The sequence below is a fragment of the Diadema antillarum genome, unplaced genomic scaffold (genome assembly GCF_040938485.1).
Source record: "Diadema antillarum isolate AM-2024a unplaced genomic scaffold, OU_Dant_1.0 seq00000702_RagTag, whole genome shotgun sequence".
Lineage (NCBI taxonomy): Eukaryota > Metazoa > Echinodermata > Echinoidea > Diadematoida > Diadematidae > Diadema > Diadema antillarum.
Window position 1 is genome coordinate 454,915 of NW_027271607.1, and position 25,203 is coordinate 480,117.

General features: G+C 37.1%; 1 protein-coding gene across 1 annotated transcript in view; it reads left to right on the forward strand.

Moving 5' to 3' along the window:
- The first annotated feature begins 693 nt into the window (after window positions 1-693).
- Window positions 694-25,203, forward strand: part of LOC139737749 (uncharacterized) — a 52,689-nt gene continuing 28,179 nt past the window's right edge. Inside the window, exon 1 of the mRNA XM_071648425.1 lies at window positions 694-912. The gene's annotated coding sequence lies outside the window, so the exon portion shown is untranslated. The remainder of the gene's footprint in view (window positions 913-25,203) is intronic.

Sequence of the window (25,203 nt, forward strand, 5' to 3'; positions counted from 1 at the left end):
TTACGAGTGGTACCCATCAAACGTTTGCGTCATCTGCACATTGTTGTTCGATGTAGTGAAAACAATCCACAGGGAAAGACAAACAATTGTGTGGCAGTCGGAGACAATTGAGTAAAAGGGGAGATACAGAGGCCGAGGTGCTCTGCTGCAATCACCAACGTAGTCACAACACGTCGGAAATCACTGGAAACACATAGAGCAGCCGTGATTACGACGAAATACCCATTAAAACGGTACAGAATAAAACTCGCACAAAAGTGATTTGTCAACCGAATGAGAATACATGTGTTTTCATCTTTAATAAAAATCCACTGGCGTCATGAAGGTATTAGATCAGTGAGTCCAAATTAAACATGCGGGGCTTTCGTAGAAAGCGATTCCATAAGCACAGCGGATGCCGTATATTGCGTCCCCTCAGGATAACTGATGACATTAAAAGATTCAACCACATAGGAAGTGGAGGGGGATCGACGATGAACTTTCTTGATTGAAACATCGCGAAGACCAACAACTTTCACCTCATGGTCGTGAGCTGGCTCCTTCCTTCCCGTTCACTGTGCAAATTCCGTGTACAACTGAAGTGGGGTACGTATAGTGCGCATGCCCGAACACACGCGTCACGTGACACTAATATGATTCCTTTAAAAGGTTCTCTTACTGGCGCCAATCGTCCATTTTCAACTGAGAGGCGAATGTAACGCGGAGTTCCCGACGGAGGCACAGAGAGTCGGAAAGAAAGCTGGACAAAAGAATTGACAAAGGGAGGAACGAGCGAAAGTTACTAATAAATTGGCTGCCTACCCGGGCTTTCCGCGGCTTCCAAACATCTTAACTGCGAGCAGCACTGCTGGTGGCTCGATTCTTGGTTTTTTTTCTTACTTCCCCCGCCGGCAAAGTTGGGGTCCACGTCGGGTGAGTCCGTGTGGGAATTCACTTCCTACTCTTCATCTCAGTTTTATACTCTATTTGCGTTGTGAGTGAGATGAGCGCAGACAATGCACACTGCGTCCATCTCGCTCTTGTGTAAACCGGATTCCTCGGCTTGTTCCTACAGGACAATCGGAAGAATTATCTTTACTTTCTTTGAATCATTTTTGTTTGTACCTCCCAATTTGAAGGTGATCTCGATGTCAGTACACTACACTACGATTGTTTATGTTCGTATCTGTATATATCTGCGTGTTTGTGTGTGTGTGTGTGTGTGTGTGTGTGTGTGGATTAATAGTGATGGAGGAAATAATATTCCTCGGACAAGAGAAAGAATTATGTTCACTCACTTTATTTTTGCTTTTACTTTCCAAACTGAAGTTGATTTTGATTTGAGCACAATATATGCTCAGATTATACACATACGAACTTATGCTTGTATAATACGTGTGTGCTTGTTTGTGGGTTGATAGTAATGAGTTAATAATCCATCTACATACTTTGCTAAAAGAGTAATAGTTACAGGGAAATGACATTTCACTATACATGGTGCTTTATGCAGGACGAATGATAGATAATTGATTAGGTCATTTTGCGCGTAGGTTCCTTGATAAAGTTTCCCACTTCAGAGGATTTTCTTTTCCGCATTGATCAAATCACAACGATAGTAATTAATACACAATCTTTAAGTTCATACTGCAATTAATATTCATTTAATTCTTCAGTTAACAGGTAGTGCCATAATTGCGAAACACCTTCATTCCTATTCAATGCATAAAACGGTAAAAGTAAGCAATCACACACATAGAGGTCCCCACAGAAGACAACTTGAGTGTACATTAGTAATCATTCTACCTCAAGGCTATTTAGATCTCGTGTCGTAACCCCGGTGGAACGAGCACAGTGTGTCACAGTGTGTTCACAGTGTGTACGAATCGTTGACTATGTGAAAACACTCGAATTTTAACAGTTGTGAATATGATGTCACACTGTGGTGTGGTTTTCACAAAGAGTTCACACATTGATGTTCTGTTTCACACTGTGGATTGATGAATTATAATGTAACACTGTGTTCACTATGTGTTTACAGTGTGCTTCACACTGTGTTCTTTCCAACAGGGAAAGTTCACACAGTATTAACGGAAGCCCAATGATTCGGAGGTCGTCGAATGACTTTCAAAATGTAAAAGGGTGTCTTCCCTGAGGTGACAGTAGCAATGATTCTTGTTTTTGTGTGTGTGTGTGTGTGTGTTTTGGGGGGTGACAATGTCTGTGTTATTTTGAATATGCACAGTCCATAAAAAGATTGCTGTGTTATTACAATATTTTGTCCTTGCAAATTGTAGGCTAGCTGTGAATTGCAGGCATACAGGGCATGTTTTAAGTTAAATGGCTTTCAAAATTGTTTTCAGTGGCTGCATGCAACCTGCACCCAAACCTTCAGCCATCCTGACCACTCCCCCCCCCCCCCGAAAAGCCCAGTTTGTCAGTTGTTGTTTTGTTTTCTTCTTTGTCCAATAGAATAGAACGCAGGTAAAATGAATGTACTCCTTTAAAAGTGTCCATACTGCAGGATAGTGTGAAACGATGAACATGTTGCTGTGCCGTGTTTTCTTTTTTTTTTGTCTATGAGTTTGATGACGTCATCTAAGAAAGCAAACTGTCTGGCTCAGAGCAATCTCTCTCAAGACATTGCTGAATGTAATCAATTTTGCTCCGTATTAAGTTTGCCGAGGTTTCAATACCACCCCTTCCCCCAACATATTTATTCTATGTAGAGACACCCGAAGGAAAGCCTGTCACTTAATTGTCGTTGTTTCCGACTTTGTCTTTATGTGTGTGTGTGTGTTTTGTAGTTATGTTATGTTTTTGAGGTAAGTATCATTATTTCGATGTAGGCACATTTCGATTGACGAATTGTTATTCTTATATACTTTGATTCTGATATTAGTTTTCTATTTTTACAAATTGTTATCAAGGATAGTGACATTTAGCGATTCTTGCCTCCTCTTTACTGAGCCCCTAGTGTGCTTTGAGTGAAAATTGGAAGAGAAAACACCATAGCGTCCTAAACTTTGTTCAAAGTCCTAGGCATGGTGGAGAAAGGATTGAATACTGAGATGTTTACATTTCATTAACAATTATTATGATTTATATATATTAAAATCATACATATCAAATGTTGTGAGACTCAAAATTTTCATTTTTAATGCTAATGCAAAATGTCGACTCTGTTCTTCCAGCTTATTTCCTAATGTTAGCTGTCACCGGTAGTATTATACCTGTTCGCGACATCAGTGTGAGATCTGTTGTTTTCCTTCATCAAGGACAGTCTGTGGAGTGTTATTGTTAGTCGTGTCGTTTAATGAGCATGCAAGCATTAAGCCTTCTGCGATTACAATAATCATTATGGGGTTGAAAGCAAATGTGACATGCAAGAAGAAGGGGCATGAGACCCAGAGAAGACAGCAAAATGACGAAAAGGAAGGAGTACGAAAAGAATTGACAGATGTGGTAGCATGATAATGATGACGAACAATCGATATGGCAGCCATACCATAGCAGAAGTCATTACATCGTGGTGTCTGTATAAAGAAAAATATAAACGAAGACAAATAAGAAAAGGAAGAACCTCATCATTTTTTTCTAATACATTTTTTTTTCGTCGCAAACAAAATTATAGGCCCTGCTTCATAGAATATGAAGCTATAAGCGATGCTGAACTGTTTGTGCTGCAGGCAAAGGCCTTTTCACAGGGCAATAAACGTCCCATGACTGTGCTCACTCGTAAAACACGGATCTTACACCGGGCATAGTACCTTCTCTGCGTGCAAATTTGCACCCCTACCGCGAGATAATTAGTCCACTTCTGGAAAGATTCATCTCAATTTTGAGTATCAGAACTGACGGCCCTTAATATACGTCGGGATCCATTAATATCTTCTCAATTGGAATGGGGTGGGATGGAGTGATGGCTTTCCCTGAGATCGCCTTAGCTTCGTATAAAATGGCCTTTAACAGCCATCCTCGCTTATTTAAAAAATATCTGATCATTTATCTCAATTCGAAGACATGTTTTAATTGAGACTGACGAATAACTTCACTAATTTGCATTCACAACGGTTCGTGAGAATAGATTTATCTCATTTGCCTTCTTCCAACTTATACAGACGCCTACTGTTCTCCTTCCATTCCGTTTCCTCCAATTTATTTCAATAAAAGACAGGAAAACAGCATCTGCTTCTAGAACATTGTGCAGTAGTATCGGTCATAATACATTTTTTTTTATTGTGGAAGAATAATGCATTGCAAGAATCCATGCCTCTAAAACTCACTGTAGGACACACATTTCTTTCTTTTCTTTTAATGACGAATGACATTACCGAAGGCAAAAGAGGACAAGATATTCTGAGAGCAATAATTACTTCGTGATTGCATGTCTAATGTTGGTATCTGAATGATTACTCTACTGGCCCACTTAACACAGATTTTCCTCGCCTTCCTATGATGAATGTTAATGCAGAGCCAGGCGTTTTCAATTTTTTCGTGAGGTCATCATCAAAGAGAGAAAAATAAAGTCTTGTCATAGATACTGCGCATAAATACATAAAAAATAGTGTGTTTGAAGATTTCCTTAGATTTATCAAATATATATATCACTTATTTTTTCAGCAGATTACCTTTGTAAATGTATTATTTAGATATGGAAATAAGTGTTTTTGATTCTAAAGACTCCTTGTACGCATATATATACATATATATGAAGAGTTTTTTTCGCAAAAACCGATAAGTCCATTTTTTAGATTTTGAAGTACGGTCTCTGTCGTAAAGTACAAAATAATACCTTTTAAATTAAAAATTGGTCACTACACATAAAGGTACATTTTTGAAGTTATGGTCAAAAGAAGCAAAAATAAATATTATTATTCTCTTTATTTTTCTTGACCTTTAATCGCAAATATCTCCATTTGGCAAATATGGACTTATCGGTTTTTCCGAACAAGCTCTTCATATATATATATATATATATATATATATATATATATATGTATACAGAGGGCGATAGATACCTGATATATGAATATCTTCACAAACATTATGAATTTATTTACATCCTCATATATTATAATGTGAATACATTTTAACAATATCTCGTGCATCAAAAGCTCATAGATTGCATGAGTAACTGTGGCGGAATATTTTGTCAATCACTCACATGTCCATTTTCATCTAACTTTATGAGTGAATAAATGGATAAATGCAACAATTATTGCACGACAATTAAGAATCAAGCAGGTAGATACCAAATGTTTCTTGTTGACTAGATGTATGAAGAAATTTGTGGATATAACACTGATTAAAGGACGTAAATAGTCAACATTGACGTTAAAAAAACATGAAGCACAGAATTGAAGATCGTAAGCACAAGACAGTAAAACGGACAAATTTATCTTCTTCTTTTTTTTTAATCCGGATAGGTTTGTAACTTCGATTTTGGATAGGATTTCTGAACGCTTATCTGAAGCAGAACAAGGATAACATTTAAACAGAAATGTGCTGCCAAACTCACCCTATTTTTATGTATGTGTACTTCACTCTTCTTCTTCTTCTTCTTCCTCTTTTTCTCAATCGCCTGCGCACACGGCAGTGTGTAACAAAGTAAAACTAATTGATTCAATATTGAAAGAAACCAATTTCAGAGGGCATTGGAATCGGGTCTACTGCTGATCTCGTTTCATCGCACTTCCACCCAAATAGGTGGCATGTTTACCGCAATCGATCTGCTTAGTTCAGATAAATGCACAGGCGGGACATGAGGCGGGCTGCAGTATTATTGACATAATGCGGCTCCAGCTCCACGCAGGTGAAAGACTTTCTGGCGTAAAGTCCTTTACATTTGCACTTAAGATTCAGACAAAAATAAACCGTCGAGCAAACGTTCAAACGCAACAAGTTATATTGATGTCACCCAATTTACTTAAAATCAGCACAAGTCATCTTCTCAGTTTCCAAATATATATTCGAAGAGTTTGAAAGCAAAAAAATAAAAAAGATAAACGCACTTGTCTTTTCTTTTTATATCAAAGTAGCATAATCTACTGGAAATATATACAGTCTTTAAGTCACTAAATGACAAGATTTTTTTTTTCATAAAGATGATCATTGACATGAAATTTTTTTTTGCAAAACAGGTTATTTGAATGATTATATTCATTTCATTTATTCGTTTTCACATCAGCAAAGAATATAAGTATGTACATCACATTATGCCAAAAAAAAGCACATAATAGATATTGTACATAATTATATCGAAATATGATATAAACAAAATAAGGTCAGAAGCCTATATGCATGATATTCACTTTGAAAAATGTTGAAAATCTCAAAAAAAAAAGAACGACAAGTTTAAGTTCAAGACCTCTACTTTTGATCATCTTAAAGTAAGTCCATCATCAGATGGAACAAAGTAAAACCTTTCCATTGATATCTCATTCTTTTGTGTCCTTACAAATAATGTCATTTAATTTATGATTGAAAGATCTCATATTCTTTTTATTATAGTCTTTCTATTCTAGCAGCTTAAATTGCATATACATGTATCTCAAATGAGCAAATTTATTAACTTTTTTGGCTCAAATTCATTGTATGTTCTGATTATTTTCCTTGTTTTATTCTAAATATCCCAAGTTGATGAAAGTTAATATATCAGTCTTTCTTTTCAAACTCTTCAATTTCTTTCTCTTTTTTATTTCCCATCTCCTTTTGTAATCCTTTAAAAGACTGGACTGTGCAAAAGCTCTGTTTTTGTAATGTTTGAATGTCTTTGTGTGCTGCTTATTTCATCTAAAAGATCGTGATGATATAATGTGATATACCATATCAAAGAAGTCGTGGGGACAAAAACCAAGTGATTTTAAAATGTAAAGATCTTTTCAGAAACATGTATGTATATATAATTTTCTGCACTTTTTATATCTTTAGTTTGTTACGCATGAGAGCCTACCATAAATGTGCGAGTATACTTTTTTGCTCTCCACAATATAGGGGAAAAAGTAATAATAAGAAGAAACAAGCAAATAATTTCACTGCAAAGTAGACATTGATAGGTGCTGAAAACAAACAAAAAAATGCTTATGTCTTTTAACAATTCAGTAACACAAATTCGAATATCTTGAGTCCTCCTCCTTCACTTTGGAATCAATTACCTGAGAAACTGAGGAAGGCATCATCACTTGCTGTCTTCAAATCTTTATTGAAGACTTACCTTTTTTTCAGAAGCCTTTGATTAATTTGTTATCTATTTTTCGTGTGTCTAATCAGTGACAACGTCAGGAGCTCGGCCGTGATAAGGCAAAGGAACGTAACTCAAAATTTGGGCATTTTGAGTTATGAGCATATGGCTCCTAAATAAAATGTGCTCTTTTTAATGGTGAATGTCTCAATTCCCAAATGTTTACCATTTCAGAGATAAAAAGCGTATCTCACACACCTTTTTCACAACGTTGCCGTTTCCAGCTAGGCAAAACAACGTAAGCTGAGATACGTATAGAAATGACAAAGAAAGCATTTTCGCTGTTACGGCAAATGAACGTATCTTTACATACACTGTTTTTTCATGGTGGTTTCTCAAGAAAAAAGAAGGAAATTGCGACGCCAAAAGAACGTATGTCATCATACAGCGCTTTGCTGTATAAAATCAGGGCCATGCGCGCTACAGTCAGCACGGCAAAAGAACGTATGTCATCATACTGCGCTTTGCTGTATAAAATCAGGGCCATGCGCGCTACAGTCAGCACGGCAAAACAACGTATCAACATCGTGGCCATCACAACACACGCTACACTGCATATTAACTCTATGTGCAAGACATACGGCTACGTGCTGCAGATCCATTTCAGCCGCGGCAGTGAGTGTAGTGCCGCCGCTGATGCCGGGCCGCTTGCCACAACAGCCTGCAGCAGTGCTGTAGCAGAGTACTGGTTGACTGGCAGGCAAGCTTTGCTGCAGTGTGAACTATGAAGTCATGCCAGTTGTTCTGTTTTGCAGTCATGGAATGGATATTCTCCTGACCAGTTAATGCTACCACAAAGAGAAAATCAGCGGTAACACCGGTAAGTTTTATTTTGTTTTTGTCAGGTCTAAGTTTGATCCAGCCCGACCAGACGCCGTGCGAAGTACGGCGATTGGGCTGTACATAGTGGACGACAGTACGCTATGCTAGTAGTAGGGTCCAGTACTTTCAATTATAGTTTTCACTTAGATTTAAGAAAACAATGAGTAAAAAACAAATAAACAAAAAACACAGCAAGCTACGAAAATAAAGAGCAAACATAGATCTATGAGTATGACAGCCTTTCCTGTCGGTGGGCTTGGCAAAACGTGGCTCATTGGTGTGGTTGTGGTTCTACTATTAAAGGCCTATGTAAATGTAGGATACTTGTACTACTACTAGTGGTCTAGTAGATCAAGTAGTGACTGTCAAAAGAAATTTACCTATGCGCAAAGGAAGTGGACCCCAATATACTGTTATGATCATCGACATTCGACTTGAGGTCTTCTACCTCAAATTCAGTTTTGTAAAGTAACAGCTTTATAGTAAACAGTAGACTCGACTTCAAGCAAATGACAATAAAGCTTGATACTGATGAATTCCATTTAGTCTTTAGTGGCTACATGAACTGATGGCACACAATATGTTCTAATAATGACATTAACAGCATTACTTTGGCAAGAAAAGTAGGGATAAAATGGAATGTTTGGTCTACATCTTTGGCGAAACATAAGTAGTCTTAGATCTTGTTTGTTATTTCTTGAAAGGATGAAGAATGTGATTGTGGTGTTTTCATACATACAGGAATTTACTCACTTAAAATTAACCTAAAAAATAAGGTAATATTTAATGGTACTCTTTACCTGCTATAACTATGGAGGCCTGATTTATTTTCTTTTTAATTCTTTGTGCAATTTTAGTCAGCTGTACATATTCTTTAAAACATTTTTTTTTCATTTCGATACGATATAATGCATTGTTGCCATGGTAGATCCTATACATGCTAATACGTTCCACCCCTCCCCATAAAAATGTTGAGGGCAAAAGCTTATGGAATTCGAATATTTATCATCAAGTTAGATGGTTTTAAATACTATGTAAAGTTCAAATATTCAGACCCAATCGTCTACTTTAGGTGATATTAACATTCGTGTTGAACTTTTTGCTTGTCTCTCTTTTCAGTGTCCACACCAACCGCCAGCCTAGACCAGCACAGAAAAGGAATGCAGTGTATCAAGTACAATGAAAGGTACACGTTGAATAATCACCTATTAGTTCATACAAAAAAGTATTAGGAGAAGGGGGCAGAAATTAATCCCACCTTTGTCATTATCACTAGCGACACAAGCCGGCATTTGGAAAAAAATATAAAAAAAAAAAGAAAAGAAGGCAGAATCCATGATGATGACTTTCTGATAATTTGAGAATACCACATTTCACAGTTCATTCCTTAGCGATAAAAAATTATAATATTAAATGAAAACTGATGAAATGGTAACCATATTCTGTCTCAAAACAAACACACAGCCGTGTGCATCCTCAAGGGGTATTTGTATGATGTTGAATAATAGATACTGTGAGTGTATTTCATTATTTGAAGAGTTTGTTTGCAAAATACGATAAGTCCATATTTGCTAAATGGAGATATTTGCGATTAAGGGTCAAGAAAAATAAAGAGAATAATACGAAATTGTTTGCTTCTTTTGACCACAACTTCAAAAATGTTCGATTTTATGGACTGACCAGTATATAATTTAAAAGATATCATATTGTACTTTATGAGAGAGACTGTACTTCAAAATCTTCAAAAACGGACTTATCGGTTTTGCGAACAAACTCTTCATAAATACTCATTCTCATATTCTTTGCTTTTTTTAGGAGGGGGGGGGGGGTCTGTGAGAGAGGATTTGTTACAAACAACCATGTCTAATGAAGAATCTAATCACATAACTAAAGCAGAATTGAAATTCACTAGCTTTCTTTTATGGAAAATACAGAGTGCCTCATTTTATTTTGTGTTAATTATTCTCTTGCGTTTCTTTTTTTTATTTTCCTGCAGTGGTCTACCGAGCAGTTCGAAAGCAGAGAAAGGAGCAACTATACAAATTTCAGAACAGCTCTGCACGCCCGTCAGAATCTCATGAAAGATGGAGTGGATTGTGCACTAGATCAGTCAACTTTAAAAGAAAAATAATAACACTCGGATTGTTTATATAGGATCAAGTAAATCTTTCACAGTTAAATTAAGAACTCGCAAAACTCAACTGTGAAATGTTAATGACTATTCTTACGTTATTAAGGCACAAGAAAGATTTCTTTTTTTATATTGATATGAAACTAAAGATTCTATTTCAAAAAAAAATATGATGAGGGCTTATTGCCCTTTGAAATGATGATTATGAACTTTAGGTAAAATTATCACTTGTTCATAGTAAATATTGTTGTAAATGCTTGCCCGCAAAATCAATATCATGTTGATTGAAACTTGTCAACATATTTCAGAAAACCAGGGAAATAGTAACCTTTATTTCCTGCATAATTTTGATTTATTTTGAGCCTAATCTCTCCGGGAGCTCTCAGACAACGCAGATGTATTGCAGCACAGCAAATCGCTGTTGTGATAAGACGTTTATTGAAATGTGTTTAAAGTGAATACTGTTGCAAATTCTCCCTTCGTTTCAGCTGCCTGATAATTGTTCTTTACCCAAGTATTTACTTCTTACTACACTTGATCTTCAACAACAGTAAGGATTAAAAATACATTGTGTGCTATTCATAATTTGTAATTTGTAGATGTTCTGATCTTCCAAGGTAAAAATTGATGCAAAGGTCTGATATGGTAATATATAACTAAGTATAACTAATCTCCAGAAAAAAAAAATGTTCTGTTCTATTGAAATTGAAAATTTTGCTCCCATGGTTCTGTTCAACTGTGGTACGTAATAATAAAGGCTACTTTACTCGGGAAGTAAATTACTTTTTTTTCTATTTCTGTTACCATCATGATAATGTTTATAGTTGCTGCTGATTTGCTTTCAATGTGATAAAAGCATAATGGCATATTAAACTCTATCTTAGATTGTAAGAAGAAAGCGTAGATACCTATTTCATATTGTTAAGACTTGCAAATAATCGAATGATTTCTGTAATGCTGTTGTCTTTGAGAAACAGATGTACACACATGTTTTCCCCTATAAACCTTTAAGAAAATGTAAATCAGTCTCTGCATCTACGTTTGTCATGTCTATCTCAAAGTTATTCAACTGAGAGAATGTTTGCACCTCTGACAAGTCTGAGATGTGTGTGTGTGTGTGTGTGTGTGTGTGTGTTGTACTTGCTTGGTTGTGTGTGTGCGTGTGTGTGTGTGTGTGTGTGTGTGTGTGGTCAAGTTACACCTAAAAACATTAAAACCTGGATTCATACTTACCTGATAAATCATTGTTATTATTGTTGTTGTTCAAAGAATTGAGGCATTTTAACCTTCCGGATACAATTCATGCAATCAACCAAACATCAACAACTTATAACGATAAACAAAGTACTTAATATTATTCTGTCTGTTCAAATCCTTTCATCTCAATGGAAATCGTTAAATAAATCGAAGAAAAGGTAGAAATTAAAACAGGAGTCTCAATATTAACACATGCGTGTATGTGTCTTTGAAACGAAGTGTATGTGCAGATGTCTATACAGTTCTTTTTTATACCCATTTTATTTTAGTTTTTTTTTGCCAGTTCCCATACAGTCATAATAGTTACCACTCATGCATTTTCATACTAAAAAATATACATATTTCAAGTTCATCTTAATTGTAGCACATGGCATAAGAAGTGTAATGAAATCCATTTTCAGACTTTACCCAAACTCGTACTTTAGTTGTCAATATTAATCCAAATCAATGCTTTTGTTAAAACAACATGAATGATAAACCACATATAATTATGCTCCCAATGAAAAAAATCTTACATCAAGAGATAAAAAACATACACTTAAAGATAATGAAAAAGAATGGACATCTCAAACTATAAACTGTGTATGCAAATGAAGTAAAACAAAAATATACGGTAATTGGTAGATAACAACTAATTACATTTTAGTACATACTCGGTAAGTTTTCAGAAAAAAAAACCGAAAATGTTCAATTGCATCGATCATTTTGCAAGCTAACGTGTTTTACTATTCCTTATGTATATTTAAAAAGACATAACGGGACTTTTATCATCCAGTTAACAAAATTGTCAAAGTAAATAAATCATAGAGATTGTTGCCATAGAGTTGGGATACGTCATTCTGCCTAATTACATTGATGAAAGGGTTGAGGCGCAGATATTTGTAAGTCAAGATACGTTGTTTTGGCATACTGAAGTAGCTTCGCGGGAGAATGCTTACGCGCCGTAAGTCAGGATACGTTCTTTTGCCTAATTGATATGTTGCCGCGTGAGGATTCTCGCACAACGTAAGTAAGGATACGCTCTTTTGGCAAACTAGAATTACTCATCAGCACAGTGCTGTGATTCGGTAAAATGCTGTATCTATTCTAAACATGGCAATTACTCTAAAACGGGAAGTCCTATTTTACTGAAATTTTCCCGAGATATTCTTTATTAATGCCTAAGAAACTTCGCTGCTTCAAAAGTGTTTTGCTCCTATGACGGAAAAATGGGAACCAATTGAATTTTCAAAGTCGTTTTTCTCAGAACATGATATTCTGAGTTACGTTGTTTTGCCTTATTACGGCCGAGCTCTGTTACATCACAGCGCAGTAGATATTTACATAGTAGCTTCGCTATACAAATCTGTCTGTATTGATAATAATAATAGTAATAATTCAAAATTTAGGGTCTAAGAGCGTGTTGTAAAACCTCGAATCTTTGGTATGTTTGTCTATTTTGTTAGGTGATAGCTGAAAGCTAACGGATCACCCTCTGTTTCTGATAGAACTCTCTATTTCTTTGTATCTCTGTTTACTTCTGTACAAATCCTGTGTATCGATTATCTCTAATTAACCCCTATTTAAAGCTCTTGAAATTCACAGCAGTTGTATGTGTCATGAGTCCAGGATGAAATAACTTTTTTGTGTGTATGTGATCGCTCAACTGCGAAATCATTATGACGTCAGTAGAAAAGAAAGAAACACTTGTACATGTATTTTTAAGTGTAGTCAGCAATGAAGTTTGGCGCGTACATTATTTCATGTAATGGTCTATTTGTATACAAAGCATACGCGCGAGTCAAATTTTCAAAATGCTCCAATCGAACTAGAAATCAATTTGCATACGTTTCAGACGATTCTGATAATTTCAGCATTTTACTGATCTTGAAGGCTGGTAAAATAAGAGCTTATGTTATCAAAATCCTGCATGAAAAAAAAAAACTATGAAATTTCGTAATGACATCATCAGATTTCAGACTCATTCGAGCGTATCTAACTAATATCCTTGACCGATAATTAACCAGATTTTAGTATGTTGTAAGCTACATGTATTTAATTGTCTACCGGGTTTATGTTATGGTTTCTTGATTTGATGACGTCATAATCGTGAAAATATACAATGAAGATACCTTTGTAAACTTTGACCATTTTCCGTATTATCTCTTAGGCAGTCCATTTTCTTTCGAGTTGATGCCAATTGACATGACTGTGTTTATTCGGCAAGAGCTCTCTTTTCCCTGGACGTATTTCTTCCAGATTTCAATTTGCTATAGCTCAAACTTTGTGGTTACTATAGACACTGTCCCCGTAATGTGGATTAAGTGCCAATACTCGCCTCCCGAGCCATCACCACCTAGAGTTTTCAGGGGAAGTTGCCTCCCCTCAGACTGGGTCAGGCAGGAATGAGTGCTTTCCCCTAAAACGTATAAAGGGATATCCTTCATCTCGATTCTATCTTCACCGAAGATCAATGGTCGTCTTTACTGCTTGCCCCATGGTTATGCTTCTGTGTGGACCGCACCCACCATTCTTGCGTATAGTGGTTTTGCTTTTCCGTTGGTCCATTCGCCCTGTAAAACGTGCACGTTGGCACACATGATCGACCTGATTCTTACGGATATCCATCGACAAATCTCGTATCGTAAGTAAAATGTAGCCGATGCGTTGCTATCTATACTCTTCATACGAGTAATTCCATAAAGCCTTGCGAGCACAGATCTCTGTGTAGCAGAGATCAGTGCAGAACGCAACGCGAGTTCCCTTATACCAGCCTCGTTCGAGTTTTTGTTTGTTTGTTTGTTTGTTTGTTTGTTTGTTTGTTTATGGGGGTGTCTTTTTTCGTATTCTCTCAGGGTCTCTAACATTGATCACTCCACAGGCTATCGATGATCGACATAGAAAGCGCACTGTGGTAATCTCGTCATTATCAACGTCGTTCGTAATCCACATTATACTGTTTGCAATTATCATTTTTCTTTCTTCTCAATAAAATATCTACTGATCTCTACAAAGTCTGCTCTGAATGTCCTTTCTAAATAGGTTTTCAAATATTTTTATGCACTTCCTGAAAAGGAGTGTTCTGAAGGGAGGCAGTTTACTCCGGGGGGGGGGGGGGGGGGGGGTCCATCAAGGGCAAAGGCGTACTTTCAGCTTGAGGGAGGCGCTTTAAACTGCTACTCCGGCAGATTTACACTGCTACTCCGGCAGATTTCTTTCGTTATATCAAAATTTAGTTATAGCCGGGGTGTGAGGTAGAATTTCGTTATAACCGTATAATCATAGTCGTCATCGCGGGAGGACAATGTATTCACTGCCGGCGGAACGTTTCAAAAGTGGGGGGGGGGCACTTTCAGGTTTATATGAGCTAACAAGAGAAAAAAAAAGGCCTTCAGCGCAACTTCGGGTGCCACTTCCGGATTTCTTCAGCTGACAAGCAAAAAAAAAAAAAAAAAATAATAATAATAATAAATTCTGCGTGACGTTCAATCTAGCGCCCTCTATCATTCTTCAAGGCGGTGACAGACCCACGATGAAACCACGATGGAATCACAGCGAAGTGTGAAAGCCGTTATGATTTTGCAGCGCCTTTGTCACGCCGAAGCAGTAAAGCGTGTAATTGTATCCCGCTCACGAAATCTGGTTTGCCGAAATAGTGCTCGAGCTTGTATTATGTGAACTCAGCCTTCTCCCCCCCCCCCTCTCTCTCTCTCTCTCTATCTATCTATCTCTCTATACCTCTATCCTTTCTGTCTGTCTCTCTTTCTCTTTAACATAAGTTAAGCAGGCTCAATTCTTGCATGGATGGTTATTCTTTGTTTCAATTTCAGTTTCAGTAAGTTTTATTTTTCCACTTGTACATAACAGAAAATAAGTATAACAATATCAAACATATTTTTTCACAAATCATGAACATTATAAACAAGATTTGACATTACAAGTATCTTTGCGTGAAATAATACATGAATTGTATTGTACAAATCTTTAAGTGTATACAGGTGGGGGAGACCGTTATCAATAAGCAAAATGCTTGACTTGGACAACGGCCTCTAAACAGTATTCATTCTGAACATTTTAATTCTAGCGATGGAAAAGAGAAAAAACTATTACGGAATGAATTGCTGCTGTGTTGTTATATTATGCTTTAATATTGCACAAACCCAAACTCCTTTACAACTAAAGTTCATTCAAGTTGACGGTAAGAAAAAGAGGTCTGTAAAGACATGTTCAGATGCTACGCTCATCTGTTGAGCCAGGCTGACACTTGCACGACTTTTGGCCACGATTTTGTCGTGGCAAGTCGTGACCAAAATTTTGAACATTTCAAAATTCTCGTCCCGACATGGCACGCAGTCACGACGGGTTTTACGCACACTTCACGCCAGTTTACGACTAGTTTGCGCACTGGCACGACTCGAGTCGTGCCAATGCGTGTCACAAAATCGTGCAAGTGTCAGCCTGGCTTTACCAACGCAATTACAACCCGAACTTATCTGCGTTGATTTTGTGCGACCTATACTGACACACTACGACACCACCTCCCACCCCGTGTACTGTATCCTGCCTTATCTTTGACAGGTATAGGCCGTTGGTGGTGTGTTTCGTGAGGTGTGATAGTGCACCTCGACTGTACCTTCAAAACCTATAGTCACACATAATTTGATGATCTTTCGAGCGCCAATGTTCAGCGCAAACACTCTGAACGTATCTTTAGCCGTCTAGTTGTCTTCCATTTTGCTTAGATTGTAAAGGTACTCGTACACGATTGAAAATTAACTGGAGGATGAAATACCAATCTAGATGCAAAAAAAAAAACAAACCACCAAACAAACAAACAAACAAACGAGGAAGACATGTCAAAGGAGGCATTCCTCCATTTGCTATCATTCCAATTTTGCACACTGGAAGTTTTCACACGTCGAGCCATTTTATACCATTACTGCGCTGTCCAAATGTTGACAAATCAAAACGTAAAAAAAAAACAAAAAAACGTCAACACTGTATAATGATTCGCCAGGGTATGCAATTCCATCTTCTATTAAATCGAACGTTTCCTGACTTTATTGGTCGATCGAAATGGCTTACGAATGAGACTCGCGCATTAACTCCGTCATTCGAGTTTATGTTATCAACGAAGCTTCTTTTAAGTGTCTGTCAGGAGATTGCAGTAATTAAAACAAGAGTAATGGTGTAATAAACACAAATCCACGCGTAAATTGTACATGAAATACTGACGTCACGGAATGACACACAGAATTTTGTAACCCTACTCTGGCAGAGCCTTACCCAATTCTGCCTCGTTTAGGAATGAGAAGTTAATGAGCCAGCAAGATGTCTAGCATGTCGCTTAAAACCAACCTATTAGGACAATTTACAAACATGCTGAAGAGTATGTGTGCCATTTTGAACCGAAAAGGAAACAAATGTGATTTAAAACCTATATCAAAGTCAACTGCATGAAATGCATTATACTGCAGTATTGTTTGGATTTACGCACTTTTGAAAAGTTAACAATAGACAAGTGAGTTTACTGTACGCAGTGATAAAGCTGTAAGCCTCTTTTTTTCTCTCTGGTGTATCTTCAATGGAGTATAAAAAAGGAAACTTTTGTAATGAATAAATTATGTCACGTGTAAGCTTTAAAGTCATTATTTACCATTTGCAGATGAAAAAAGTCCTGCGTTCTGCCTTCAAAATAATTCTGAAATGTGAGTTAGGGATAGAAACAACCAATTAATAAATTTTAATCAGTGCAATTAATGTTAAGCATGGTTAATAATACAAAATGTGAACAACAAAACAATTTTAGACTAAACCGTCTACAGTAAGGGTTTTGTGAGAAAAATAGTGACATCTCCTTATATATCAGGTTTTATTGCAAAATTTGTACACGATGACTTTTATGATACAACTGACCTACACGTATCAAATGTGGTATCCTGGGCATTTTTTAAGTATTGCCCCCAATGGTAAACAGTACCTTTAAGAGCAAACTTAGGAAGGGTATTCGAAGGAAGGTTGCAATTCTGACCTACGTGTTTTCACCCTGTATCAACTTGTGAGACGGCAACTCATTAGAAACAAACAAACTAGCACTATATCAATAACAACGAAAAACTATGCTGCAGCTGTTAATGTATTCATATGTTCCTAGTTGTAGTTGTTTTTCTTTCTCTGACAGAAAAAAGGGGGAATTTGCGACATATCGACGTATAAGATATTAAGGGACCTGTATCACACTGAGTGAAGTTTTCTTCACCTTCTTACAGTCAGGAGCCATTTCAAAGACTCGTTTCTACCAAGGCTGTGCAGAGCAAAGATCAGAGATAAGAACCGATGTCGGCAGGGCGATTTGCCCGCGTAAAGTGTTAGCGCAGGACATCACCCGTAACATTAAAATCTCGTTAAGAAGCCTTCAGCGTGGTCATCTTTTGCGCTCGGCTAGAAGAAGATGGACGTGTTCCTTCTTCAGATACGCATGATTGAAGACAACCGAGATCGTTACTTTCGGATGGCTGCGAACTCGGGTAATTAACGACACTCAAAAAGGTTTTTGTTTGTTTGTTTTTTTCGTCATCAGTAAAGTGTTCAATGTTCCTTAAACCGTTTCTCGAGTTCCGCCAGGAAGCAAACATGGCCACGTTAAAAAACAAATCAAAACAGAACAAAAACATCCAGGAACAACAACAACAACAACAACAACAACAACAACAACAACAACAACATCAACAACCAAAACAAAGTGCATGTGCTGTGACTGCCGAACGGCCTGGCGACCATCAGTTTTTATCAGACATTAATGAAGTCAACGTTCAGTGGCTATCAATCTCTTGAAACTCTTCATTTGTCGGCAGATTATGGATGTTAACATCGAAATGACTGGAAAGAAAAATACAAATTACGTAAACCCCGGCGGCACAACAGGGGGGTAATACAATTGCAAGGTGCGTTTTGCCGGAGGTATAAGCGCATATAGTAAGAAACTAGTTATTTCCCCCTGATCCCATTGCTACAGTTCATAGATGCGCTTTTATATTTTCCCGCTTTTGATCTAGCATCAGAAGAGTCAGAGGGTGGAATTACAACGATGTATTTTCACCATGTTTGGCTTGTTTGGCGTTGAGCAGCTGCAAGTAATACATCCAGGCTTTGTCTATTTTTGATGTATCGCGCGTAATGTCGTGCTGTACGAACAGTGATCGATCATGGTTGGATGCCTTCTTCAAGTTTGCCAAACTTTCTGCTATAGAGAAACTTCCGCATTGTATTCCAAGGCCTTTAAAAGCAAGATATTATTCGTTGACTTACATTCCGCAATTTATTAACGGACAAATCCTCATTCACTTATTTCCGAAATTGAGTGCGTATAGCAGACCCGCATACCGTTACCTGCAGACTAGAAGTTGGTGATCAGTCAGGTCAGGTAAAAATAGATTATGGAGTGAGTACCCTGTATCTGGTCGCGAAGTTCGTAAGGCTACAGATGTCATTTCATGCAAATAGGCTTACCAACCTGCAGTTGAATTCCGAAAGACTTGCGTACTCTACTTACAATCGGTGCATGGATTCTGTTCAAACATGCTTGAGCTTCGAATGGTGGTTCAAAGGTAATAAGAAAGAGCCTGTGCTATGTGCTTTATACAGAGGTAGATATTCCATGCATTTTCTGGACCCAAAATAACTTCTCCTTGGGGACAGCAAATAGCTTCTTTAGCAGCTGGATCAAGACAGGCGTTGCCCCGTAGTATCTGATACAAGTTTCGGATTGTGTCACCCACTCTGTTTATGAATTGATACTTTGACTGAGAAAAAAAAGAAGAGGAAAGAATTATTGTCTAACCATTTTTATCTATGGAAAAAGAAAAGTTGTGGCACAAAACCTGTCGGATGAAATTAAATATTTCACTTTATCCACCAAGATTTGCATTTAGAGTGCTCGGCCGGTCTGTCAGGAATCCCGTAGTGCATGTTTCTTCACGGCATGAATTTTCTTCTATTTAACCATGGAGTTCATATTTTAGAGATTTTTGAAAAGTGAAAGCTCTCAAACTTATTTGAAAGTCTGCACCCGTTCATTTCGAGCTTTAAATAGAATCTAGCATATCTGCACATTATATCCTGTAACATTAGCCAGGTCATCACATCACTGTATAGTAGTATTTGAGAATTGCAGGGAACTACATAATAGGGTTAAATGGGAACAGGAAGATTCAACGTGAAGAATATACGTTGTCTTCATCGAAAGAGTTCTTCTATATTTTGTCCTTTTCTTCTGTTCTTCTGCAGACTATTCCACCAGATGAATTGGTGGGAAAGAGCATGAATAACTATTTTCAGAACATATCCACAGGTTAGTTTAATGAGGAAATACCGGCAGAATATTACGACAAAAAAAAAAAGGCTTTAAAAAAATCTGTATTCTTATTAACCAAGTTAGGCATGCTGAAAACTTGTTAAGGTGTAGTTACATCCCATGCTGAAATTTACATTGAAGAAGAGAAAAAATGAAATGTCATATTCAAACAAAACGGTAAAGGGTTCACTAAAGTCGAACCGTAATTTAACTATTATTCTTTATAGTCAATACAAGTCAACACACATTTTGTATTGTATAGCTCTTTTTGTCATACCAAATACCAAATCTTATTCCCACAGTTCTAGTTCCAGAATGTATTAGAATTCTTGCCATTCAAAATGAGTTAATCACAGTAAACGCCTTCTAGGCATAATGCGGTTGATTAGACTGTTATGCCAGGATATGTTAATAAACATGGCTATCTGGATTTACCCGAGTGTGCAATTTGTTTGACAGATTTGTTCCTAAGAAATGCCTTCCGACATAACATTCCTGTGTATGTAACATGCGGGGAAATACGTGTTGATGGTATTCCCTATGTTGCACACAAGAGGAGACAAGGATTAACTCTATAGTCTAACGCTCTCCTCAAAATATAACACCACAACGCTGATATAAATGAAATAAGAGAGAAAGAGATATAGATAGATAAATAGGTAGATAGATAGATAGATAGATAGATATATAGATAGATATATAGACAGATAGATAGATAGATAGATGACAGGAATGATACATTGCAAATAAACTAGCACTCTCGATTTCTCGAATTTCTCGTTATTTTGTTTTGGAGCACTTGTCCAAGATCCCTCGTCAAATGTATATATATATATATATATTGTTTTCATTTGAAACTGATTTCAAAACAAATGTCAATGTTTATTAACGACTATGAAAATGAAGTAGTATTTCTATTTATATTGATATATATATGACGTATGTTAACATGAATCTTTCCATTCACTGCGTATCCTAGAAAATAAATTATATTTTGGCATTAGTACAACAATATTAGATGTATTACGACAAACACTGTTGTATGTGCACATTTTTCGCAAATATTGATCACTGTATTTCCTTTTCATCACCAACGTGGAAGAATTACATATCCGTAGTCACGAATGTTTTTTTTTTTTTTAATTTCACACTGTTGCTTTCTTCTTCCTTAAACAAAAGGATCTGTAATGACATCACTGCTTCATTTTTGTCATGTATATAGGTGTAGCAAGTAGGTTCATGTGTCGCTGTTTTTTCGACTGTAAACACGATAAGCACTTATGCGATTCTTGCATTTTCCTCTCTTCTCTATATATCTAATATTCACAGACGAGGAAAAAAAGTTGAAACACCCCTAGAGTTTTAAAGATGTGGATTATGATCGACAATAAACACATTACTTCATGCCCCAAGCCTTCCCGAGAGAATCGCACCGTTTACATTATTATTAGTTAACTTAACAAGAGAGCCGTGGTAGGAGAGTGGGTTCAGGAGACGAAAATAGTTTTGTGATGTACTCTTCTTCACAAATGTCATTTCAGGTCTTCATTGCTATTTCACCTGCTAATAATTTATTTTCGCCTTATTGGCTGTTAAATCTGCAATATCGAATCTATCGGAGATATAAACGTCAACGTCAACATATCCCGTCTCTCTCTCTCTCTCTCTCTCTCTCTCTCTCTCTCTCTCTCTCTCTTTGGTAGGGGGATTAAGAGTAATTCATAGTCTTGCCTCCATGCTCATGTTTCGGCTTGTACAATTTGACGGTGTGTTTTCAGGAGAGCATGATTGTTAGTATCTTTTTGCACTGTTCCTATTTGTTGTTTGAGATTGAAAGTGGCCTGTTATTACGCGAAACGTGCGTCGAATCAAATCGAATTAAATTTGTTTATACAGGGTACATATACGTATTGCCGCTCGCACACACTAGATTGATTATGATTCTTTGCATATTCTTCTAATATTTTGTTCCAGTATACTTGCGTTTTCTCAATTGTTTTATTGTGAATATTATTTGGAATGAATATGCTTGTCTGCAGCAGGAATCCATACACCAAAATCCCCCCCCCCCCCCAAAAAAAAATGTTTTCAGTCTACTGCATTTGAGACGAATAATGGTGATTATGGTAACAAATGAAAGCAACAAAAGAATCATCTTGATAATACTATCAAACGTAATCACCATCCACATGTAGCCAGTGTGGTAATAGCGTTTTATATTACGATGCAACTCATTTTTTTTTTTTTTGTCAGACATTTGATCCGTTATCGGAAAGCAAGCTCTCTGTCTGTCTGTTTGTCTGTCTGTTTGTCTGTCTGTCTGTCTGTTTGTCTCTCTATCTATTTATCTATTGATCTATCCATCTATCGCTCTATCTCTCATCTTTCTATTATAATTGTCTATCCCAGAAAGATACCCTTTGAGTGGAATAGTGCCTCCACCCATTTGATTTCGTGTATTCTAGTCACATCATGCACGCCATGCAGAAAAATTGGTAGTAGTGTATGCACGCTCCCGCACAACGTTATAGATGCTTTTGGCCTTCCGATAAGACTATAAAACCAGTCACGTAGAGTTGTAATCTCTGAAATTGTGGTTCAGATTGAGACCAACCACCTAGAAATCCTGAACAATTTCAATAAAACCTGGCATGAAATAGAAATCAAACATTGCTTCAAAGCGGAGGCGGCCGAGACTTATTGGTATTGTAAGCGCAGTTTCTTTGCTGCTGCTGCTGCTGTTGTTGTTGTTGTTGTTGTTGTTGTTTTTTAACAGCGTCTCCATGGGTCATGGCAAGTAAGGAAGAGAAATAAAGGCCATTTCTGAAAAGTTCGATTTAAAGAACAAGGAATATCATATTTTGGCCCAGACTCTTGCTTTTTTTTTTTTTTTCAACAAAGAAGAACTGTCTACCCACCGAGATAGAAATAAAAATGGGCCAATGTATTCATATGCTCGAGGCTAGCACCAACTGGTAAATACAAAGATGGTCGTCCAACACTCTTGTCTTCTGCCAGTGAATATCTGACATAATATTTTGAATAAAAGATAATTGTTATATATGCTAATACAACTGTACTAATTTTTCAGAATTGCCTTAACATCTTTAGCTCTACATTTGGCTGGCAAATTCAGAGTAGATTTTGAATCAAAATGTCAGCACAACGCTAGAGTCATAAGGGATTTCCCCGTGGATTTATCATCCCCAACAGTGCCCCCCCCCCCCCTTATCCGCTCCGCGCCGCCCGCCCCTCGTATGTTGCAGAGGCAGCAGGTTTAATGCATCGACTAGTCTCCATTGCATTCTTTCTCTCGACAACATGAACGGACTATAGTTTATTGCTTATTGCTGAAATGTCGTTGTATATCTTGACATCATCGCCACCGTAGTCCCTCTCTCCCCCTTCCCCGCCCCTCCCCCTCCCCCCTCCACACACACACACGTACACACATCCGCACTACAAACGGGGCTAATAGTGAGTAAATATTCAGCAAGTGGTATCAAAACAAATATTGGGTGCATATGAGGAGATAACGCTTTATATTTCCCTTCCTCTCGATACCCTATAACTCTCCTCCCTCCTCCCGCTAGTCTTCCTGAATAATCTATATCGTCACATGTGTGTCTGTGCGTGTAAGTCCCTTCAACTATAATAAATTCCACTAATTAAATTAAAAAAAAAACCCACCCGGATGCAAAAAGTAAGATGTCCGTGAGATCGATACCTGCAGTGTATGTAAGAAGATAAAGAATGAGCATTAGCATTCCTGTGGACATCCGGGGAAAGGACCTGAGTATATTCATGACATCTCACGATGGTCTATAGATTTGTAAAGATCCGTAGCAGACAAAACACACCGTCTCACAAAACATGAAGACTTTTGCAGGGACGTCAAACATAAGAAGAAAAAAAAAAACAACATAAAACCAACTTCATCTTAACCACCAACACGGCCACTTAGATTGTCACATATATGTTTGCTCACAGACACTCCCTGATATTTATAGTTTTACGTATACAATTTTGTTTTGTATTTAAAAAAGGAAAAAAAAAAGCGCCATAGTCCCATTCATAGTTCTAGGTGTGTGCATGAAAAAAAAAGTGATCTCCAATAATTGGTTGAAAGCACAGCTTGAGGCAATCGAAATAAAAATTTAATTACATTTGATTCTTGCAGTTTAAAAAGAATCATCAGTCAAACACAAAGGAAAGGGAAATAAAAGGTGACAGAGAATGAGAGATACGAACTTAATAGCATAAAAGGGGCATTCATGCGGCAAACCAAGTCACAACCGCCAGTACCTTGACGCTTTTTCTCTGTTTGTCTTTTATATTGTCAACCATAAATATATATTCATCTAGGTGTGTCACACAGTGTGTGTATGTGTTTGTCTCTGTGTGTGTCTCTCTGTGTCTCTGCTTGTGCGTGTGTGCCGATAAAGCATGCAGATTCGATTGAAAGCGGCTGTGCGCTTGGACGATCTTCTTTATTTTCATTAGAGAGTGTCATGCTATATACTAAACACATTGTACTTGGGCGGTCATCCAACAGACATGGAATCATCTAATTAGCGTACTTTCCAGGAATTTAATGTACATATAAAACTTTCTATTCAACTTCAGGGTTGAGGACGAGCGAGTTCGTCTAGTGTACCTAAAAGTCTCGTTTTTTTTTTCTTTCTTTCTTTCTCTTTTTTTTTTTTTGGCTGTCTTTGTTCTGTATTCCAATCAGGTTCGATGGTCGGCAAACGATGAGGATATCCAATGCAAATTTTGATTCCTGCGAGATCAAGATGTCTGTTTTTTCTATCCCTTGCTATCGCGGAGGATTTTGTTCAGAAGCCTGCAAGAAGTCGAAAAAGATTTTAAGGAAAAATAAGGGTAACCACCACCATCCAGTTTCCCCACCCCCACTATCAGCGTGTTTTAATACAAAACTCATCTTGCCTATAAGAATAACTCATACTTTGCTCAAAGCACATGATGGTACATTTTCTTTAAATGCATTAAAGAGAGGAATATAAATAGAGATATGGGGAGTGGTTGGGATATGAAAATCAATTTGTAACAGTTAAGCATGAATATCTATACATACAGGAGTAAGAAGTTATATCTTATAGTACATTTTGTGTGAGAAACAAATTACAGAGTTTGCCTTTCATGTTTTTGATTTTTCTTGTCAATATTGACTGTGGAAATGAGTGTAAATTATGTAGTGCCAAAAACCAATGTAAGAATAGAATAGATTAAAAAAAGCACCTGCTGATAAACTATCCAATATTAGTCATTACCAAATCATTAACCATAATTTCACCCTGATGTGCAGATGTTTTCCTTGTTTGTTGGTTTGTTTGTTTTTTGTTTGTTTGTTTTTGTTTTTGGAGGGGGGGGGGGGGCTTCTTATCATTAATATGATTCCGTATGTTGCAAGAATTCTCA